Consider the following 25,395-nt stretch of genomic DNA (forward strand, 5'->3'; position numbering starts at 1 on the left):
ACTTGTTGTTACAGGTGTAACAGGTGTTTGACCACTAGTTACAGTAGGTCTCTGTGACAGAGTTTTGCGGCAGATAGCCTGTACTCCTGTACTCCTGATTGCTAAATGTATCCAAAACATTTCTAATTTCATCCTCAGATGGATCTGATTCAAGAAATTTATTTTCATAATGTGTATAGTCTGAATTAATTATTTCCAGACGTTGAGTAAGTAATTCAAACTTGACCTCAAGATCATCAAAATCTATGTTTGTATCTTGAGTTAATCCTATACAGACTGAAACTAGATTTTCTAATTGTTTAATCTTAGTCTGTAAAGACTGAAACTGAGTTTTCAAACAAGCCATTTTAATGGTATACTGAAAATTCTAGCACCACACGTAGTGTTTAAAAAACACTGTACTGCTATAAACAGCTGAGTTTTTGTTATGCTTAAGTCAGCAATAATCAGACACTACTGACCTACTAAGCTTAACCTCAGGGTCAATTACCATGAAGGGTACAGGGTACATATGGCTGGTGTTTATGGCTTGAGTTTGCTGTGTCAGCCTGACAACGATGATTAATCGAAAATAACGATGCTTTACACTCTCTCCTCAACCCGACCTACCCATGCCCTGATCCCCTCCAGCCTTTCACAGAAGTAAACAGCATGGAAAGCCGTGTCCTTCCCCCCACACAACCCACAACGCCCCTTCCCCCACCCTCCTATCTCGCAAAACCGCACCAGAAGGTAAAATCCCATGCAAAAACCGGAACATGACCTCCCGCACCCTTGGTTGTAATCTCAACCTCTTGAACCTCTCCCAGATACATACCCAATTGTAAATCGGGTAGAGCCCCTCCCCCACATTCACCTCAGGCCTCCCCATCGCCCTCTGTAAAACCCTCACCCTGACTTTCCTTATATCTCGAACCACAGCCATCGCCTGCAACGCTGCCTCACACTCCTTGACATCTTCCCCTCTGTACAAATCCCAAAACATCTCATGAACCTTTCCCAACCTTCCCTCTCGGAAATCCTACCCCCCCCCCCCTCAACACCTAACGCTTCATAAAAATGCATTTAACCCTCTTCCAGAGATCCAACAGACCCATCCCTCCCCTTTGCACAGGCAACATAACCACTTCCCTTTTCAACCACTCACACCCAAAACCCCACAGAAACTTGAACCCCCTCCCTCTGAATGTGCGCGACGGCGCAGTTAATGGGACAACCTGTGTGATGAACCAAATCTTGCTATACAAAAGCCCATCAATCATTATTGCACGCTGGAGGATAGTGAGGTGATGTGGCCTCAGTATCCTCAAAGTGGTCTCCACCCGTTCCTTCAAACGACCCGAATTATCCTCCCGTGCCTGTACTAAGTCTCCCCTATAAAGGATACCACATATTTTCAACACCTCCACACAGTTCCTCACTACCTGACACCCCCACTCCTCCCTGCGTTCCCACGTCCCCAAACCCGAGAATGAACGACTTCTCTTTATTCACTATCATCCCTGATCCCCCTTCCCCTTGTAAATCCTCACCACCTCCACCAAACCACCAAAACCATGTAATTATATAATTTAATAAACTCTGTATATGACAAAATAAATTAACGTGTATAGTAAGTTTGTATACACCAATTTTTCATCAGTACATAAAATAATAATAGTATATATTATTTTGTATAAGGGCATGTCATATAAACATTAAATCATTTGGCAGGTACCAGGTATTTATGGAGACGCCAGCATCCGCAAGTCACCCCTGTTCTCTTGTTATTAAAATGAATCTTGCTTGTGTTTGGGTTTTGTTCAGGTAGCCAAGGCTCGTCGTACACCCGAGAGAATAAAACACATTCATTGGAGGTCTCGTGTACCTATGGTTTGTGTTGCCATTTCTTTTTAGTACATTTTCTTTGTCTCATGTATCAGACCCAATTTTTCTGAGTTAGGGAACTGTGACCAAAACCATAAATTAGTTATTCACATTGTTTTCCTTCTTGCTATCAAATTTTCCATTTGGAAGGGAGGGTGTTTGTACCTGTTTCAACATCTTTCCCTCGTAATGGGGCCATGGCAGCAACGATCATGGGTGTAAGACTTCATCCCTCAAGTGACCAGAGACATAAGTGACTTATATGTCTACGGATTACTGTACATCGTTGTATCGTCTACTTCTGTTATTGTCAAGCCTACTTGTTGGAATCCACTGTACACTTACTAATTTCTATTAGATATATATATATATATATATATATATATATATATATATATATATATATATATATATATATATATATTACAACCCAGGATTTCAAATGGCCTGTTATCCCAGGTGTAATGGGAGCAAATAAACACAGTAGAAAAAGTTTAGACTTATATTATCCTTCACCAATTTAGAACAGCAATATGTACACTATGTACAGTGATAAATATAGTGCACTCCACGGTAAGCAAGGCAGAAATAGAAGCCACAAGATAGCAGACCGTGCTTCAACCAGCTCTAGAATGGGAATGACAAGGGCAGACAGGAGAGCGGTATCCACATAACCTCTGCGATTGCCAATCCCACCTTCTTATTGGCTAGAACCTGGTCACTAGTTGAACGATGGGGCCCCATCATCAACTCTTAGCAACCTGGTTCGCTGGTTGGGGGAGATAGCCTGTAAATGAGGGTGTGTCCATGCGCCGAATAAAGGTTACGTACTCTTTGCATGCCACAATATATATATATTTATATATATATATATTTATATATATATGTATATATATATATATATAAATATATAATGTCGTGCCGAATAGGCAGAACTTGCGATCTTGGCTTAAAAAGCAACGTTCATCTTGCCATATAGGACAAGTGAAAATTTGTGTATGCAATAATTTCGCCAAAATCATTCTAAACCTAACGAAAAAAATATATTTCACTGTGTTTGTTTAGTATTAAATTATTGTTAACAAATCTAAAATATATTTAGTTGGGTTAGGCTAAAATTAATTACTCTTGTTATAATAAGGTTAGGTAAGTTTTCTAAGATTCTTTTGGTGCAAAATTATAAATTTTTACATTATCATTAATGAAAAAAATACATTTTCAAATGTATAAGAGAAAATTTTAGAAAGGACTTAATTTTAAATGAGTTCTTGCTAATTGACCAGTTTTACATATTCGGCACGACATATATATATATATATATATATATATATATATATATATATATATATATATATATATATATATATATATATATATATATATATATATATATATATATATATATATATATATATATATATATATATATATATATATATATGTCGTGCCGAATAGGCAGAACTTGCGATCTTGGCTTAAATAGCAACACTCATCTTGCCATATAGGACAAGTGAAAATTTGTGTATGCAATAATTTCGTCAAATTTATTCTGAACCTAACGAAAAAAATATATTTCATTGTGTTTGTTTAGTATTAAATTATTGTAAACATATTTGAAATGTATTTAGTTGGGTTAGGCAAAAATAAATTGCGTTTGTTATAATAAGGTTAGGTAAGTTTTCTAAGATTCTTTTGGTGCAAAATTATAAATTTTTACATTAACACTAATGAAAAAAATATATCTTTAAACGTATAAGAGAAAATTTTAGAAAGGACTTAATTTTAAATGAGTTCTTGCTAATTGACCAGTTTTACATATTCGGCACGACATATATATATATATATATATATATATATATATATATATATATATATATATATATATATATATATATATATATATTATGGAAAATACTGTATATATTTTCCAGAAATTCAGTATTTATATGTAAATAGATGGCCATACTGTATTTAATAATATTTGTCATAGAAAACGGAAAGCCTGCGTCTGCGCAGACGAGACTCGCCATCTTGGTTTTGAATTGGATACAACGTTAATATAATGGGAAGAATTTTTCGTGCTCTAGAGGTTAAAATTGTGTTGACACCTCTCAAATAGGAGGCGAAATTGGTGGATGTGCATTCCTGCCTAACTTGAGACATCAGACGACTGGACAAGACCTCTCCAGGAACCTCAGATAAGCTTTCTAGATTTGTGTGTAATTCTGGCCAGCATTATTTTCATAGATTTAGTTAGTGAGGTTTTTCTGAGTATGATACCTCTTAATCTCCAGTCAAATTGGTGAGTGATATTAAGATATATTTTCCTTCTGTTATGTAATTGTGTATATATATAACCATTTATTATTTTAATATACAGTCCACAAATTTATATATTTACCAGTATTCCTGGTGATGTATTTTTCAATTGATAATTAATAGGTCCAGAGCAACTTGTGGATATGACAGTGGTAGGTATCGAAGGGGGACATTTTTGCGACCTAGGTGTCCCAAATTCCTACTTGTCTATGTAACTCTGATAAATAATAATCTTTTATCATTTACTGTTAATACATAATGAGTTACATTCAGATAAATGCAATTTTCCACATTTAATTTGCCTGTTGGTCCTTCTTGAACCGGAGGTAATTAGTGAAGTCATTAATTAGTTAAATACTTAATAATTATATGTGAAATGACAGAATGAGGTGGATGTTAAGTTCACAAATTTACTTAATGTGTAGTGGATTACAATAATTACAATATTAATTTTGATAAGCTAAGTTTATATTAATTTGTATAATACTAATTTGATAAGACGATTCTGGTCAAGATTTATATCAGTGTATGTGTAATTGATAAGCCAGGTGTTGCTAATTATATTAATGTGTATAATATTAATTTTGCTATGCCAAATTCTGGCAAGGATTTATATTAATTTGTATAATTTTGATGAGCCAAGGCTGGCTAAAGGTTTGTATTAATGTACATTTAAAATTTTTATATAAATTTCTTACATGTGTAATTCGTAAGCTCAAGTGTAGCTAACATTATTAATGTGTATTTAAAATTTATATTTCAATTTTTTACATGTAATTGCTAAGCTCAAGTAGCTAGAATGTATTTAAAGGTAAGTTGTACTATTTACCTTTATAAAGTGCATAATTTAGTATATAATCAGTGTTATTAAGTTGAATTTAATACATTGCATCATGGCTGAAAATGAGGAAATTAATATAGAAGACAAACATATGGAATATAGAGTAAGGAAAGCATCAATTCAGGCTAAAAAAAAGTTCATGTAACCAAGGCATATAATAAGTGCTTGGAATTAATGAATCAAGAAACTGTGAATACTGATGATTTAAAATTGTATTTAGATGCTTTAGGGAATAGATATGATTCATACAAGTTACATTTCAACAAATATGAAGGAGATTTATTAGTAAACTGTGTAGATGAGACTGAAATAGATCTCATGATTAATCAGTATTATGAATTAGAGGAAAAGATTCTTGGAAGCATGGAAACTTAAATGTGCTTGGGATGAAATTCTACCTGAGGAATTCATTAACAGGTGGGATGAATTAATTGGTGATTATGAGAAAATTCCACTGTTGGAGTTCCCACGCCAGGTGGCCAATCCAAATGGGAAAAATGTACTCCACATTTTTTGTGATGCTTCAAAATTGGCATATGGAGCAGTTGCTTACCTTCAATGTAATAGTGTTATTTCTCTTGTTATGTCTAAGGCTAAAGTGTCTCCAATTAAATCACGTACCTTGCCTCAGTTGGAATTAAAAGCCATTTATGTAGGTGTCAAATTAACTAATTATATAAGAAATAATTTGCAGGAGATAAATATTAGCGACACTGTAATTTGGTCTGATAATGAGGTATCCTTACAATGGATTCGTAATGGAAACAGTAAAATTGTGTACGTACAAAACAGAGTCGCTGAAATTAATCAGATGCAAGAGAAGTATAATAGTTTGGGTCAGCATATGTTAACATTTAATCATATACCTGGTAAGGAGAATCCAGCTGATTTCTTATCTCGAGGTTTACCTTATGCTAAATTTGTAAATGCTGTATCATGGTTTAAAGGACCGAGCTGGTTGGTAAATAAAGGTAATTGGCCTGTACAAAAGGCGTATATTGCTCCTGTTGAAATTACTGTGACCACCGCTCCAATAGTTTGTCCTTCCTTAGCCATTGATATAAATATTTATTCTTCTTTACCCAAACTAATCAATGTAACTAAATTGGTGTTTAAATTTCTAAACAAGATGAATATTTCATGTAAGTTTTCACATCCTCTTGAATATTGGATAAAGAGGGTACAGGAGGAAATGTATGGAAATGAGATTAAATTGATGATGGAAAGAAAAATTGTGAAAGGTTCTATAATAGAGAAATTGGGGCTGTATTTAGAGAACAATGTAATTAGGTGCAGAGGTAGGTTACAAAATGCTGAATTGGGTGATTATGCTAAACACCCTATCTTACTGCCCAAAACTCATCATCTAACAAATTTGATTGTTCTAAATGCCCATAAAAATGTAATGCATGGTGGGGTACAAGATTCCTTAAATTGTATTAGGGAAACTTTCTGGCTTCCACAAGGACGGCAAAGTGTAAAAAGGGTGATTAAATCTTGTGTAATATGTCGCCATGTGGATGCCAGATCCTATATGCACCCATGTCCTCCACCATTGCCAAAGGAGCGTGTACAATTAGTGAAACCATTTGATGTAACAGGTGTAGACTATAGTGGTCCAATAATTTTAACAGGTACATCAAATGGTGCTCCACTGAAAGTGTATGTTTGTTTGTTCACCTGTACTGCTGCTAGGGCAGTTCATTTAGAAGTGGCAGAGGACTTGTCTGCAGAACAGTTTATTCAGCTGTTTCGAAAATTTGCAGCTAGGAGATCCTGTCCGAGGTTGATGATTTCGGATAATGCCACAAATTTTGTAGCAGGTGCTCAACACTTGATAGAATTAAATAATAGTAACGATGTTTAATTTCTGTTAACCCAGCGAGGGTGTACCTGGAAATTTATTACTCCTAGAGCCCCTTGGCAGGGGGGGGGGCTGTACGAAAGACTGATAGGCACAGTGAAGAGGTGTCTCCTTAAAATACTACACCGGAAGAGAATTAATTTGGAAGAATTCCGTGCAGTGTTAGTGGAGGCAGAAAATCGTATAAATAATAGTCCTCTCTCGTACAAGAGTGATACACCTGATGCAGATGTATTAACACCTTCTCACCTAATATGTGGAAGGAAATTGGAAGCTGCCCCTGTCTATAGAGATAATCCGGAAGAAAGTGATGAAGATTACAATGATGCGGCAGTGTTGTGTAATAAATTTAAAATGTTAAATAAAGTAATTGATCATTGGTCTAATGTGTGGCATAAGGAATATCTTCTTATACTACGTGAACACTTTTATGGTGCGACAGAGGCAGTAAATCGACAGACCATTCAGCCAGGTGACATTGTGTTAATTGACACTGAACAACATCGAACATTGTGGCCTCTGGGCAAAGTATTGACATTGTACCCAGATGCACAAGGTGTTGTCAGGAATGTCAAAGTGTTGTGTCGTGGCCAGGAAAGTTTACACACAATTAATAAATTGATTCCCTTGGAATTAGGTGTTCAATCTAACATAATTGAAAATCTGAGGGAAAGTGGCACGAGTGATATGGAAGATAACGTAGACCAAGTGATGCCGGAAGATGAAATCGTAGTAAGACCTACTAGGAGAACAGCCACTCAAGCCAGAACTGGTTGGAATCATCTCCTAAAGGAAGGAGTAATTTGAATCGTTTAGCAACGAAATCCGGCCGGCCGCAGTGTGGAAAATACTGTATATATTTTCCAGAAATTCAGTATTTATTTGTAAATAGATGGCCATGCTGTATTTAATAATATTTATGTCATAGAAAACGGAAAGCCTGCGTCTGTGCAGACGAGACTCGCCATCTTGGTTTTGAATTGGATACAACGTTAATATAATGGGAAGAATTTTTCGTGCTCTAGAGGTTAAAATTGTGCTGACACCTCTCAAATAGGAGGCAAAATTGGTGGATGTGCATTCCTGCATAACTTGAGATATCAGACGACTGGACAAGACCTCTCCAGGAACCTCAGATAAGCTCTCTAGATTTGTGTGTAATTCTGACCAGCATTATTTTCATAGATTTAGTTAGTGAGGTTTTTCTGGGTATGATACAACTTAATATCCAGTCAAATTGGTGAGTGATATTAAGATATATTTTCCTTCTGTTATGTAATTGTGTATATATATAACCATTTACTATTTTTAATATACAGTCCACAAATTTATATATTTACCAGTATTCCTGGTGATGTATTTTTCATTTGATAATTAATAGGTCCAGAGCAGCTTGTGGATATGACAGTGGTAGGTGTCCCAAATTCCTACTTGTCTATGTAACTCTGTTTAATAACTATCTTTGTTATCATTTACTGCTATGTATATAATGAGTTACATTCAGATAAATGCAATTTTCTACAATATATATATATATATATATATATATATATATATATATATATATATATATATATATATATATATATATATATATATATATATATATGTCATGCCGAATATGTAAAACTGGTCAATTAGCAAGAACTCATTTAAAATTAAGTCCATTCTAAAATTTTCTCTTGTACGTTTAAAGGTATATTTTTTCATTAATGTTGATGCAAAAATTTATAATTTTGCACCAAAAGGAACTTAGAAAACTTACCTAACCTTATTATAACAAGAACAATTTATTTTAGCCTAACCCAACTAAATATATTTTAGATTTGTTTACAATAATTTAATACTAAACAAAGACAGTGAAACATTTTTTTCGTTAGGTTCAGAATGATTTTGGCGAAATTATTGAATACACAAATTTTTACTTGTCCTATATGGCAAGATGAGCGTTGCTATTTAAGCCAAGATCGCAAGTTCTGCCTATTCGACACGACATATATATATATATATATATATATATATATATATATATATATATGCTCAACAATCAGGCAAGATCACCTCTCACATATAACAAATTATTTGAAACTGGAATGGTTTCATTCCCATTAAATTATGCAATTAGGATGCCTTAGTCAGGGCCGGATTACCGCATAGGCAAACTAGGCATTTGCCTAGGGCCCCGCGCATTTGGGGGTCCTGCGGTCCAAAGGGTTCAGGGGCTCATCCAAGACTGCGCACAGGTTGCAAGTGCAAAGGGGTCCCTACCTAAAAAGTTCAAGTGTTTGGAGAGTAAAATTTATTTTTAAAAATTATTCAAAACAAAAATAAACAATGAAATAAAATAAAAATAAACCTAACCATAGATGGCAACACTCAACACGCCTTTGTTTACATCAGAACAGCTGTGTTTTCCCGCTAATGGGTGAGTATGGGAGATTCCTCTCCAATTTTCTGTAGTAATTACACGTTATCTAGACTTGTACTGTGACAAATTAACTGAAGTGTTGTTGATAGACATTGATGTGTATGGATAAATGTTTGTTTTCGCCTCTAAATGTAAAGGGAGGTACCTGATAGGGTTACTTGACCAGTAAAGACGCATGGACCAGTAAAGACGCATGGACCAGTTATTATTATTATTAAAACAAAAAAGAAACATGGACCAATAAAGACGCATTTTTGGTAAAAATACTATAAAGAAAAACCTAAAAACGCAAACTGACTTCTGTTTGTAGGTTTTAAAGGCACTTTGTCCTGTCTTTAAGTCTTTATCATTTCAATAACAGATCTCAATTGATTGATGTTCTACATCACTTCCGTCGCAAATGCTTAGTTTTCAAGTTGCGACGGAAGTGATGTAGAACATCAATTAATTTACTACATATTTCCCCAGAAACACATAAGCCACATCAGAAAATCGTTGGTTGGGTGAAACTGAAAATTGTCCCTGCATTCTTTAATTCTCATGTCCTTATCTATGGTGGTAGGCCATATATCATGCAAAACATAATGATTAGTTTAGTTATGAAAATGGTAATATAAATACCACTGTGCATTGTTCTTGGACTCAGTATGATTTATGTTTAAGTAAATTGGAGATCAAGGAGGATGAATTAGTAAAATATTCGTAGCCCAAATCACTAACCTAATCTATGGTAAAAGTTCTGTATATGACTCCTTTCTGGTAACGTTTTGAATTTTTAGATGCGCAGCCAGAGGAAAGGGGGCTACAAGGGCCATATCCCCCCAATTGACAGAAAAAAAAAATTTAATAATTAAAAAATTAATAATAATTGATAATGAAAAATTTGTATTTGCATGATTACAGACAGTGATACATCCTCATTATGGCATCTCGTGATCGTGATGTTGGACGTTCTTATGCGAGTGGGTCACAGAAAAGAAAAAAGAAAATTCAAGAAGAACAGAAAAAGAAAGATGTAGGAAGCTGCAGAAAGATCACAAACATGCTCACGAAAACAGTTTCTAATGTTACCAGTACAGTTGAATCTGCAGATACGTCAGATCATACAGGAAGCCCTCCCTCCATTATTTCTCAGCCAGCATCTACTTCTTTTTTGTCTCCTCTCAATGTCTCAACGGACATTTCATCCACAGGATTTGTCTTAAAAGATCCTGCCTCATGGCCAAATGTAATCCCAGATTCTCTACGTAATGCTTTCATTGCAGAAAACTTCAGCCAAACTCTGAACATTGACTTTAGGAAATCAGCAAGGATTTATGATGATGGAAGTCGTCGTTGTTTAAAGTCATCTATGTTTTATAGGAAGCTTGCAAATTCAGAAACTGTGAAAAGATCATGGATGGTATACTCTGAAAGCTCAGGAAAAGTGTACTGTTCAGCATGCAAGCTATTTTCTACCAAAGAAAATACCTTCACACAGGGGTTCAATGACTGGAAAAATTCCAAGCGTTTCGAGGAACATGAAAACAGCGCCACTCACAGGAGCTGCATTTTAGCCAGTGTATTTCGTGCACAGAAAAAAGGCTTATTGGATTCTCATTTGGAAAATCAAACTGAAAAAGTGCGCACTTATTGGAGAAAAGTTCTAGAAAAAGTTGTTGCTGTTGTAAAATTCTTAGCTCTAAGAGGACTTGCTTTCCGTGGAGAAAATGAGGTTTTTGGTTCGGAAAACAATGGCAATTTCCTAGGGATCATAGAACTGTTAGCACAATTCGATCCATTCTTAGCAAATCATGTGTCACGCCTTGGGAATGCAGGAAGAGGCACTGTATCTTACATGTCATCTACTATATGCAATGAATTTATTGAACTGATGACTAAGAAGGTCCTCAATAACATCATAGCAGCTGTGAAAACTGCAAAATATTTTGCAATAAGTGTAGATTCAACACCAGATATTTCACATACAGATCAATTGACATTCATTGTTCGCTTTGTCGACTCCAGTGGTAAGCCTGTAGAGCGCTTTATAAAATTCATTCCTCTTTCAGGCCATGATGGAGAAACAATGATGAATGTAGTACTGGATACTCTGCTTGAACATGATCTCTCTATTATGGATTGCCGTGGCCAGAGCTACGACAATGCAAGTAACATGTCGGGTAAATATAATGGATTGCAAGCCCGTATCAAGCAAATCAATCCACTTGCTGAATATGTGCCCTGCTCAGCACATTCTCTTAATCTTGTTGGGTCATGTGCTGCGGAGTGTTGTGTCGCTGAAGTTTCTTTTTTTGGACTTTTACAAGTACTCTTTAATTTTTTCTCTGCTTCAACGCATCGGTGGAGTATACTCAAGTCAGCCATTCATGGAGATGTCATCAAATCATTATCAACAAAAAGGTGGTCAGCACAGCATGATGCAACACATGCTTTGAAAGAAAGCTTTGCTGAAATACGTTCTGCTTTGATCCAAATAGCAGAGGATGAAGACCAGACAGCAACTACAAGAAGCGAAGCAGCCAGCTTAGCATCAAAATTGGAAGATTTTGAATTGGCCTTACTCTGTGTGCTTTGGTACTGTATACTGGAGCGGTTAAATGCCACGAACAAGACACTTCAGAAAATTGAAATTGAAATGGCTACTTGTGCTAACCTCTATGCAGGCTTAGTGGAATTTGTAAGCTTACTTCGCAATGATGAAGCTTTTGAAATGTTTGAAGAGAAAGCTAAACTGCTGGTGAAAGACTACAGTTACCGGGCTGATCATCAGTGGTCAAGGAAGAGGAAACGCAATTTTGAAGAGCCAGACAATGAAATTGTGTTGCTACCAATGCAGAAATGTAAGACAGCTACATACTTCGTCATTCTGAATTCACTGATTACATAATTGGTGAAAAGAAAAGAAATCTACCAGAATCTCAATGACAAGTTTGGATTTCTGTTCAAAATTACTACTATGCCAATGCAGAATTGAGAGAAGCTGCATTAAAGTTGCAACAACACCTTTCAGCAGATGTTCAGGACACATTTGTTGAAGAAATAGTTCATTTTTCTGGGTATATGAATCAGATTAAAGCTCCACCTGAAAAATGTGCGCCCTCAGCTGCTTTGAAACATTTAAGAAATGCAGGTATCTCAGAAACCTTCCCTAATGTTGACATAGTGTATCGCCTTTACCTAACACTTCCAGCTACTAACTGTGAAGGAGAACGTTCATTTTCTGTTTTGAAAAGAGTGAAAAACCAGCTCCGTTCAACAATGAGCCAAGACAAATTGTGTAACCTAGCCTTGTTGACCATTGAGTCTGATCTAACAAGAAATATTGATTTTCAGAATATAATTGATGATTTTGCCAATATGAAATCCAGAAAAAAGTTTATTTAAGAAGTGCCTGTGAATATAAACAATTCTTTACTTTCTTGAGTTTATATGATTTGATAGTCTTATGGATGATGCAATGATAACAATAATGGTCAGTGATTTATAAAGGGAATAATAGTGGTGTAGTGGTTATGCTGAATATAATAGGTACATGATGTCACTACTTTAATAGCCTAATCTAGTAATACTATGCTGTCTTGAGTTTATTCTCTTTAAAATGCATGATTTAACAAGATAGTTATAATGGCTGTTGGTAAATGGTTTTGGTTGTCTTGATGTACTTTCCCTATTAAATTTAATCTAAATAGCCAGAATGTATTTAATTAGAACTTAAACAGGCTCACACCGAGCCCCCCCTACCCCCACCCCCAAGCTGGAAGGGGTCGCTTCGCTTACCCGTAACTCAAAGGGGCCCCGCCAATCTGAATAGCCTAGGGCCCGGAGACTTCTTAATCCGGCCCTGGCCTTAGTAATTAAGTTACTTTTTACTACTTGAGAACATTCCCCAAAAAGTCAAAGCGACTTATTTCCACTGGGGTCATGTAGTTAGTTGGCTTTAAACCCAACATTGTCAGACTATGGGTCACATGTACCTCTCATGACTCCGAAGATACCCAATGAGCTTCAAAATTCCAAAATATCGGTGAAATTGCAATATAGTGGTACAGGCAAAATTCTCTGTCACCATCTTGTTATAAGAGAAAACGTTAGTGGGAAACTTGCAAAAACTATATTATGTGGGTAACAAAATTTTCCCTTTAGAGATGATAGAAATATTTGGGTTCTAAACATTCATCTTGCATGTGTTTACATAACTAATGATGATAATTTTTGAAAACGTTTGGGAAACAGAAAGAAACAAACTAAACTTGAAAATAATTTTAACAGTGCGCCAGACTATATAAAATGTCCATAAAAAATCATAATTATTCGTTCTTTATGACTGGGAGAATTTTTATGCACTTTGAAAATTGTAAGAAATCTGTAACATATCCTGCATAAAAAAAAAGTGTTCTGTAGGGGATTCTTTTTTTTTATATTTTATTTAAAAAACTTTACAGCTTAACATAAAATAAAAAGATATAAAATGAGTACAGTAGGATCCTCAGTCCTACACAACATACACTAACAATCCTACACAACATACACTGACAATCCTACACAACATACACTGACAATCCTACACAACATACACTGACAATCCTACACAACATACACTGACAATCCTACACAACATACACTGACAATCCTACACAACATACACTGACAATCCTACACAACATACACTGACAATCCTACACAACATACACTGATCCTACACAACATACACTGACAATCCTACACAACATACACTAACAATCCTACACAACATTGACAATCCTACACAACATACACTAACAATCCTACACAACATACACTGACAATCCTACACAACATACACTAACAATCCTACACAACATACACTGACAATCCTACACAACATACACTAACAATCCTACACAACATACACTGACAATCCTACACAACATACACTGACAATCCTACACAACATACACTGACAATCCTACACAACATACACTGACAATCCTACACAACATACACTAACAATCCTACACAACATACACTGACAATCCTACACAACATACACTGACAATCCTACACAACATACACTGACAATCCTACACAACATACACTGACAATCCTACACAACATACACTGACAATCCTACACAACATACACTGACAATCCTACACAACATACACTAACAATCCTACACAACATACACTGACAATCCTACACAACATACACTAACAATCCTACACAACATACACTGACAATCCTACACAACATACACTGACAATCCTACACAACATACACTGACAATCCTACACAACATACACTGACAATCCTACACAACATACACTGACAATCCTACACAACATACACTGACAATCCTACACAACATACACTAACAATCCTACACAACATACACTGACAATCCTACACAACATACACTAACAATCCTACACAACATACACTGACAATCCTACACAACATACACTGACAATCCTACACAACATACACTGACAATCCTACACAACATACACTGACAATCCTACACAACATACACTGACAATCCTACACAACATACACTGACAATCCTACACAACATACACTGACAATCCTACACAACATACACTAACAATCCTACACAACATACACTGACAATCCTACACAACATACACTGACAATCCTACACAACATACACTGACAATCCTACACAACATACACTGACAATCCTACACAACATACACTGACAATCATACACAACATACACTGACAATCCTACACAACATACACTGACAATCCTACACAACATACACTGACAATCCTACACAACATACACTGACAATCATACACAATATACACTGACAATCCTACACAACATACACTGACAATCCTACACAACATACACTGACAATCCTACACAACATACACTGACAATCCTACACAACATACACTAACAATCCTACACAACATACACTGACAATCCTACACAACATACACTGACAATCCTACACAACATACACTGACAATCCTACACAACATACACTAACAATCCTACACAACATACACTGACAATCCTACACAACATACACTGACAATCCTACACAACATACACTGACAATCCTACACAACATACACTGACAATCCTACACAACATACACTAACAATCCTACACAACATACACTAACAATCCTACACAACATACACTAACAATCCTACACAACATACACTGACAATCCTACACAACATACACTGACAATCCTACACAACATACACTGACAATCCTACACAACATACACTGACAATCCTACACAACATACACTGACAATCCTACACAACACACACTGACAATCCTACACAACATACACTGACAATCATACACAACATACACTAACAATCCTACACAACATACACTGACAATCCTACACAACATACACTGACAATCATACACAACATACACTAACAATCCTACACAACATACACTGACAATCCTACACAACATACACTGACAATCCTACACAACATACACTGACAATCCTACACAACATACACTGACAATCATACACAACATACACTAACAATCCTACACAACATACACTGACAATCCTACACAACATACACTGACAATCCTACACAACATACACTGACAATCATACACAACATACACTAACAATCCTACACAACATACACTGACAATCCTACACAACATACACTGACAATCATACACAACATACACTAACAATCCTACACAACATACACTGACAATCCTACACAACATACACTGACAATCATACACAACATACACTAACAATCCTACACAACATACACTAACAATCCTACACAACATACACTGACAATCCTACACAACATACACTGACAATCATACACAACATACACTAACAATCCTACACAACATACACTGACAATCCTACACAACATACACTGACAATCATACACAACATACACTAACAATCCTACACAACATACACTGACAATCCTACACAACATACACTGACAATCCTACACAACATACACTAACAATCCTACACAACATACACTGACAATCCTACACAACATACACTGACAATCCTACACAACATACACTGACAATCCTACACAACATACACTGACAATCCTACACAACATACACTGACAATCCTACACAACATACACTGACAATCCTACACAACATACACTGACAATCCTACACAACATACACTAACAATCCTACACAACATACACTAACAATCCTACACAACATACACTGACAATCCTACACAACATACACTAACAATCCTACACAACATACACTGACAATCCTACACAACATACACTGACAATCCTACACAACATACACTGACAATCCTACACAACATACACTGACAATCCTACACAACATACACTGACAATCCTACACAACATACACTGACAATCCTACACAACATACACTAACAATCCTACACAACATACACTGACAATCCTACACAACATACACTGACAATCCTACACAACATACACTGACAAAATATAACAACACACTGTAAATGACACAAGAGAGGTTACACATATACACTCACAAATATTTCCATATAACAGACTTAACAATAAGAAAAAAGAAAAAAGGGTGATGCGACCTCTAACCTCATTAGAAACCTTAGCAAAAATAACTTAAAGGTGACACAGTAACAGGGCCAAAAATAAAAAAAAAATATATAAACATCCATTGAAAGGAAACCTTTTAGGTTTATACAGTTAACATAATATGACTGCAACAAAGGTTCACAACCTTCACATTAGTCAATAAGAGGAATGACCTACATCATAATCTCATTAAACCAAGTACATGATCTTCCACAACTAACAACCTATACAAGAAAATTGCCTAAAAACATACATACGCCTCACTACAATCCCTCCTTAGTCATTGAAAAATAATGAAAATCTTAAGCCTCCACTTATACTTAATAAATATTAAACACCGTCTTGCACAGGATGATCACTTTATATAAAGTAAAGAGAGACAAAACCCCATTTGTCAGGGTAATGTGTGAAGGACAACCACAATATACCAAACAAAATAAAAAAGGTATTTATCCTAACATAAACCGCCGTAACACATTTCATAAATAACAACAAATTAACACCTCAAAACGCGATACACATCTCAAAACAAAATAACATTAAAAAGAATGGGTAAACTTGACCCTATTTCACGATAAACCTAACAACGACATAACGTACAGATAACACTCAGTACCAGGGTCAAAAATGAAGTATATAAACATCCATTGAAACCAAACCTTTCAGGTATATATAGTTTACATAATATTACTATGACAAATAACAAAGGTTCAACTCAATAGAAAGAATGTTCACTATAAAATATATCCGTTAATCACAACCTTCACATTAGTGACCTACATCACAATCCCGTTAACACAAGTACATACTCTCTCCCAACTAACCCCCGATACAGGAAAATTCTCTAAAACTTACATACGTTCTCCACTACAAAACTTTAATGAGTCATTACAAATTTATGGAAGTCATTAGCCTTCCAGCCCTCATCAACAGGAGGAGCACATTATATAATGCTAAAATGAAGTCAGTAAACTCACTACAAACTCCCTCAATTAGGGCCAAGTGGGGTAAAAAAAATAAATGACCCAGTATACTAAACAGACCATAAAGGAGTATATCCTAGCATAAAACTCCATAACACAAAATATAAATAACAAAACAATAATTAACCTCTAATTGCGATACCAATATCGCACTTGAAACATGCCCAATAAAGGCTATATACGTACAATCTACTTAGACCCAAAAGCTCCAGCAATGTCTTACACCAATAATCTTAACACTATTCACACTTGATATATTAAGAAGGTAACGACGACCCTGACACATCACTCACAGAATTCTCCATACGTTACTACATAATTACTTGATTTCATCACCTTTGCTTTCTGTACCCACTTGCATGCTACATGCACTTATGCCACACATCTACACCTTCTATACCCACATACACCTCACTCACACCCCTCCCCCAGGAGGAGACCCCACCGGGACCCCCTGACTTTCCTCTTCTCATATGTAATCCCCAAACCCCCACCCCTTACTCAGTCCAAGTCGCAGATTCACGAGAAGCCCTAATGTTAAATTTCTATAACCTTCCGAAAAATCCTTCGCCCACCTCCTCCCATACAGTTCCCTGTTACGACACATCGTACGATAAACCGTTACCGCTAGTACCCGCCGCCGCACCTCACAAATCCCCCTCCCCCTCATCACCCACGATATATATATATATATAGTCCACCATTATATAATCCAAAGCTCTTGTGACACCCTCGTCGAGCCCTCCCACATCTAGATTTAATGCACGCAGAACCGACACCCCTCGGCCCCCCACCCTCTGTACCACCCTACTTAACCAATACCTAACACCCTCCAGTCCCTCACAAAAGTATACTGCATGGAACGCAGTCTCATCCCCCCCAACAGATTCCGCACCTCCCGCCCACAATTACCCTTCTGGTTCTTAGTACCTCCCCCGACGGTAGTATGCCATGCAGAAAACAATATGTTACCTCCCTCACCCTAGGATTTAACTTCAGCTTGCTAAACCTATACCAAATACTCTTCCATGCATACATGGGGAACAATCCCTCAACTGGTACAACAATCCTTCCTGCAAGCAACCTACACAAAACCCCTATTCGAATTTCCCTGGGTTCTCTAACTAACATCAAAGCCCTCAAAACAATTTCACATTCCCTCATCTCCATACCACCATACAACATACCCAACCTATCAGCTGCCCCCTTCCCCTCACTCCTTCGCACAAAACCTCCCATTTAAGAAACACACATTTAACCCCTATATATATATATATATATATATATATATATATATATATATATATATATATATATATATATATATATATATATATATATATATATATAGGTAGTAGGTTGGTAGACAGCAACCACCCAGGGAAGTACTACCGTCCTTCCAGATGACTGTGAAACAAAAACCTGTAACTGTTTTGCAGGATGGTAGGATTGCTGTTTTCTTTTTCTGTCTCATAAACACGCTAGATAACAGGGATATCTTGCTACTCCTACTTACACTTTGGTCACACTTCACAGACACGCACATACATATATATATATACATACATCTAGGTTTTCCTCCATTTTCTAAATAGCTCTTGTTCTTTATTTCTTCTATTGTCCATGGGGAAGAGGGAAAGAATCTTTCCTCCGTAAGCCATGCGTGTCGTATGAGGCGACTAAAATGCCGGGAGCAATGGGCTAGTAACCCCTTCTCCTGTAGACATTTACTAAAAAAGAGAAGAAGAAAAACTTTATAAAACTGGGATGCTTAAATGTGCGTGGATGTAGTGCGGATGACAAGAAACAGATGATTGCTGATGTTATGAATGAAAAGAAGTTGGATGTCCTGGCCCTAAGCGAAACAAAGCTGAAGGGGGTAGGGGAGTTTCAGTGGGGGGAAATAAATGGGATTAAATCTGGAGTATCTGAGAGAGTTAGAGCAAAGGAAGGGGTAGCAGTAATGTTGAATGATCAGTTATGGAAGGAGAAAAGAGAATATGAATGTGTAAATTCAAGAATTATGTGGATTAAAGTAAAGGTTGGATGCGAGAAGTGGGTCATAATAAGCGTGTATGCACCTGGAGAAGAGAGGAATGCAGAGGAGAGAGAGAGATTTTGGGAGATGTTAAGTGAATGTATAGGAGCCTTTGAACCAAGTGAGAGAGTAATTGTGGTAGGGGACCTGAATGCTAAAGTAGGAGAAACTTTTAGAGAGGGTGTGGTAGGTAAGTTTGGGGTGCCAGGTGTAAATGATAATGGGAGCCCTTTGATAGAAAGGGGTTTAGTTATAGGTAATACATATTTTAAGAAAAAGAGGATAAATAAGTATACAAGATATGATGTAGGGCGAAATGACAGTAGTTTGTTGGATTATGTATTGGTAGATAAAAGACTGTTGAGTAGACTTCAGGATGTACGTGTTTATAGGGGGGCCACAGATATATCAGATCACTTTCTAGTTGTAGCTACACTGAGAGTAAAAGGTAGATGGGATACAAGGAGAATAGAAGTATCAGGGAAGAGAGAGGTGAAGGTTTATAAACTAAAAGAGGAGGCAGTTAGGGTAAGATATAAACAGCTATTGGAGGATAGATGGGCTAATGAGAGCATAGGCAATGGGGTCGAAGAGGTATGGGGTAGGTTTAAAAATGTAGTGTTAGAGTGTTCAGCAGAAGTTTGTGGTTACAGGAAAGTGGGTGCGGGAGGGAAGAGGAGCGATTGGTGGAATGATGATGTAAAGAGAGTAGTAAGGGAGAAAAAGTTAGCATATGAGAAGTTTTTACAAAGTAGAAGTGATGCAAGGAGGGAAGAGTATATTGAGAAAAAGAGAGGTTAAGAGAGTGGTGAAGCAATGTAAAAAGAGAGCAAATGAGAGAGTGGGTGAGATGTTATCAACAAATTTTGTTGAAAATAAGAAAGTTTTGGAGTGTGATTAACAAGTTAAGAAAGCCTAGAGAACAAATGGATTTGTCAGTTAAAAATAGGAGAGGAGAGTTATTAAATGGAGAGTTAGAGGTATTGGGAAGATGGAGGGAATATTTTGAGGAATTGTTAAATGTTGATGAAGATAGGGAAGCTGTGATTTCGTGAATAGGACAAGGAGGAATAACATCTTGTAGGAGTGAGGAAGAGCCAGTTGTGAGTGTGGGGGAAGTTCGTGAGGCAGTAGGTAAAATGAAAGGGGGTAAGGCAACCGGGATTGATGGGATAAAGATAGAAATGTTAAAAGCAGGTGGGGATATAGTTTTGGAGTGGTTGGTGCAATTATTTAATAAATGTATGGAAGAGGGTAAGGTACCTAGGGATTGGCAGAGAGCATGCATAGTTCCTTTGTATAAAGGCAAAGGGGATAAAAGAGAGTGCAAAAATTATAGGGGGATAAGTCTGCTGAGTATACCTGGTAAAGTGTATGGTAGAGTTATCATTGAAAGAATTAAGAGTAAGACGGAGAATAGGATAGCAGATGAACAAGGAGGCTTTAGGAAAGGTAGGGGGTGTGTGGACCAGGTGTTTACAGTGAAACATATAAGCGAACAGTATTTAGATAAGGCTAAAGAGGTCTTTGTGGCATTTATGGATTTGGAAAAGGCGTATGACAGGGTGGATAGGGGGGCAATGTGGCAGATGTTGCAAGTGTATGGTGTAGGAGGTAGGTTACTGAAAGCAGTGAAGAGTTTTTACGAGGATAGTGAGGCTCAAGTTAGAGTATGTAGGAAAGAGGGAAATTTTTTCCCAGTAAAAGTACGCCTTAGACAAGGATGTGTGATGTCACCGTGGTTGTTTAATATATTTATAGATGGGGTTGTAAGAGAAGTAAATGCAAGGGTCTTGGCAAGAGGCGTGGAGTTAAAAGATAAAGAATCACACACAAAGTGGGAGTTGTCACAGCTGCTCTTTGCTGATGACACTGTGCTCTTGGGAGATTCTGAAGAGAAGTTGCAGAGATTGGTGGATGAATTTGGTAGGGTGTGCAAAAGAAGAAAATTAAAGGTGAATACAGGAAAGAGTAAGGTTATGAGGATAGCAAAAAGATTAGGTGATGAAAGATTGAATATCAGATTGGAGGGAGAGAGTATGGAGGAGGTGAATGTATTCAGATATTTGGGAGTGGACGTGTCAGCGGATGGGTCTATGAAAGATGAGGTGAATCATAGAATTGATGAGGGGAAAAGAGTGAGTGGTGCACTTAGGAGTCTGTGGAGACAAAGAACTTTGTCCTTGGAGGCAAAGAGGGGAATGTATGAGAGTATAGTTTTACCAACGCTCTTATATGGGTGTGAAGCATGGGTGATGAATGTTGCAGCGAGGAGAAGGCTGGAGGCAGTGGAGATGTCATGTCTGAGAGCAATGTGTGGTGTGAATATAATGCAGAGAATTCATAGTTTGGAAGTTAGGAGGAGGTGCGGGATTACCAAAACTGTTGTCCAGAGGGCTGAGGAAGGGTTGTTGAGGTGGTTCGGACATGTAGAGAGAATGGAGCGAAACAGAATGACTTCAAGAGTGTATCAGTCTGTAGTGGAAGGAAGGCGGGGTAGGGGTCGGCCTAGGAAAGGTTGGAGAGAGGGGGTAAAGGAGGTTTTGTGTGCGAGGGGCTTGGACTTCCAGCAGGCATGCGTGAGCGTGTTTGATAGGAGTGAATGGAGACAAATGGTTTTTAATACTTGACGTGCTGTTGGAGTGTGAGCAAAGTAACATTTATGAAGGGGTTCAGGGAAACCGGCAGGCCGGACTTGAGTCCTGGAGATGGGAAGTACAGTGCCTGCACTCTGAAGGAGGGGTGTTAATGTTGCAGTTTAAAAACTGTAGTGTAAAGCACCCTTCTGAATGATGGTGAAAGTTTTTCTTTTTCGGGCCACCCTGCCTTGGTGGGAATCGGCCAGTGTGATAATAAAACATTTAACCCCCTTCTCAGATCCATCAACCCCAACCCACCCTGGCGCATAGGTAACATTACAACCTCTCTCCTCAGCCAATCGCAACTTGAACCCCACAAAAATTTAAACACCAGTCTCAGAATTCCCACAATCGCCGTCCCTGTTATTGGGAACACGGCTGCTACATGCCAAGCCTTACTATACAATAATACATTTATTACAATCACTCTTTGCACGAGGGTCAGTTGATGAGGTCGCAATGCACCCAGACGCCCCAGGATCCTTTCCGTCAACCTATTTGAGTTTTTCCTCTCGAGCAGCGTCCAAATCATCCTTATAGATGATACCACAAATTTTTAAAGACACCGTTTGTTTCCTCACAATGTTAATTCTCCCCCCCCCCTCTACCCAATCACCCAACCCCATGACCGTTGACTTCTCACTATTTACCTGCATCCCTGTTGCACTTCCAAACAATTGCACATCATCATCCAAAACCCCCAATGCCATCCCTTCCCGAACCAGGACTGTTGTATCATCTACATACCCTATTATTCCAGGCCACACTTTCCCTACCTCCCCCTCACCCCCACCTGTGTTACATACACAACGTTCAACCATTCTATAGAAAGGGTCCTGAATGCATGCAAACAATATTTGTGACATGGGACACCCCTGCCTAAGTCCCCTACACATTACAATCTCCTCCCCCAAGCATCCAATGCCACCCCTCTCCCCCTTCCCTTTTGACTCCACAAAACTTCTCAGTATTCCATGACCTTCAAGGCAATCCATACTGTGTTTTCGAAACCACTCTCCCTACCACACATTTAAGCCGATTACCCAAGATTTTAGCAAACAACTTATAATCTGCGCATAACAGCGATATGGCACGGTACTCCTTGGGGGGTGTGCTGCCCCTTACCCTTCGGGATCAACACTACAACTACTGTTGCTTGCTTGTCCCCCATCACACCCTTCTCCTTCATCTGATTTAATAACCTAATCATGAAACCCCTTATCACCTCCCAATGTTGTAGATAAAATTCAGCTGGGAGACCGTCTATTCCCGGTGCTTTGCCCTTCCTCATTCCCCTTAAAGCCAACTCTATTTCGTCTTCCGTTATTGCCCCTCCTAAAGTCTTCCTATCACTATTCCCTAAATTACGCGTCACATACACACCTTCACTAAAGCCACATACCACACCCTCCCACTTGTCCAATACCTTTCATACCATTTATCTGCATACGCACACATTCCTTTCATAGTCCGTATCTCCTGACCCACCCTATAACCTCCCACCATCTCGTGTACCTCTAACCTTGGAAAAGCTGTAACCTGCTGCCTTTGTTTTTGACGTCGCAACACACATGCCGATGGCTTGTCTCCCCAAAGCACCTCCTCTACCCCTGCCTGCACACTTACCGCTTTAAACCTCTCATTTTGTAACTCCCTCAGTCTCCCCTTGACCATGACAATTTCATCCATAAGATACTTGCCCCCCACACCCTCCTGCCCATAACAACCACCTAACCTGTCCTCTAAATAATTTGAAAGTCCATATTTTAAATTATTTATATGTTTACCCTCCCTCACATATTTCCTAATCCTTTCCATGGCTACACAATCCCACCACTTCCCTGCATCCTCGCTAAGTTCCTTCCATAGGACAGAAAATCCCTCTAACCCCTCATCATCATTCAATATATTTATATTTAATTTCCAGTAACTCGTGTATATTTCCGCAAGTGCATCCCACCCAACCTCCATCAGCACTGCTCTATGATCCGACCATGCTACTTCAACAGTTTTGAAAGATCTCTCGCTGAGGGACTGGCTATTCACTACTTCCACATCAATCCAGCCTTCATCGAAGCAGGAAAATTCCATCAAATTCCACAGTGTTCCAACTGTTACTCATACCTACATACCACCAAAGACTGCCCTGCCAAGAATAAGTTCTTCTCCACCTGCGGCCAAGAAGGTCATGACTTCAAGACGTGCATTACTGCCTCTCCACCTAAATGCTTGAACTGCAAGAATGATCACCATACTCTTGCTGCCAAGGGCCCAACCAGACGAGATATACTTAAGAAACAACTCAAAAAAAAAAAAAAAAAACTGCACAAGCGACTACATATGCTGCTATTACCAAACTTCAAGCAGATACTACCAAGATTCTTCAAGCCACGCAAGCTGCATCTACCACTTTTTCGCCAGCTCTTGCTGGCGACTCCACCAAGATTCTTTACTGCATCATGTATGCTCATGTACAGAATGTAGCTGAACCTGGTTCCTTCAACACCACCATCAACGAACTCTTCAAGCTCAACAACATGCCTGGTTTCACATTCCATGCATTTCCACCTTCCACAAAGATCATAAAATCCACTGCAAATGTCGCCAACATTACCGCTGCTCCACCACTACCACACTTTCCTCCCGATACAGAGATGGACCAATCAGAGGCCACTGAGACGCCGACCGATTCTACCAATGAGAGTCCACCAGCACCTGCTTCCACCTCCGTCACAACGGACCAATCAGACGCTTCACCTCATTCGTCTCAGCCACCAGCCAAGAAAGTTAAGACACAAGAGCCTTGGGATGCATCCCTACGTAC

Source organism: Cherax quadricarinatus, chromosome 77 (genome assembly GCF_038502225.1).
Source record: "Cherax quadricarinatus isolate ZL_2023a chromosome 77, ASM3850222v1, whole genome shotgun sequence".
NCBI classification, from domain to species: Eukaryota; Metazoa; Arthropoda; class Malacostraca; order Decapoda; family Parastacidae; genus Cherax; species Cherax quadricarinatus.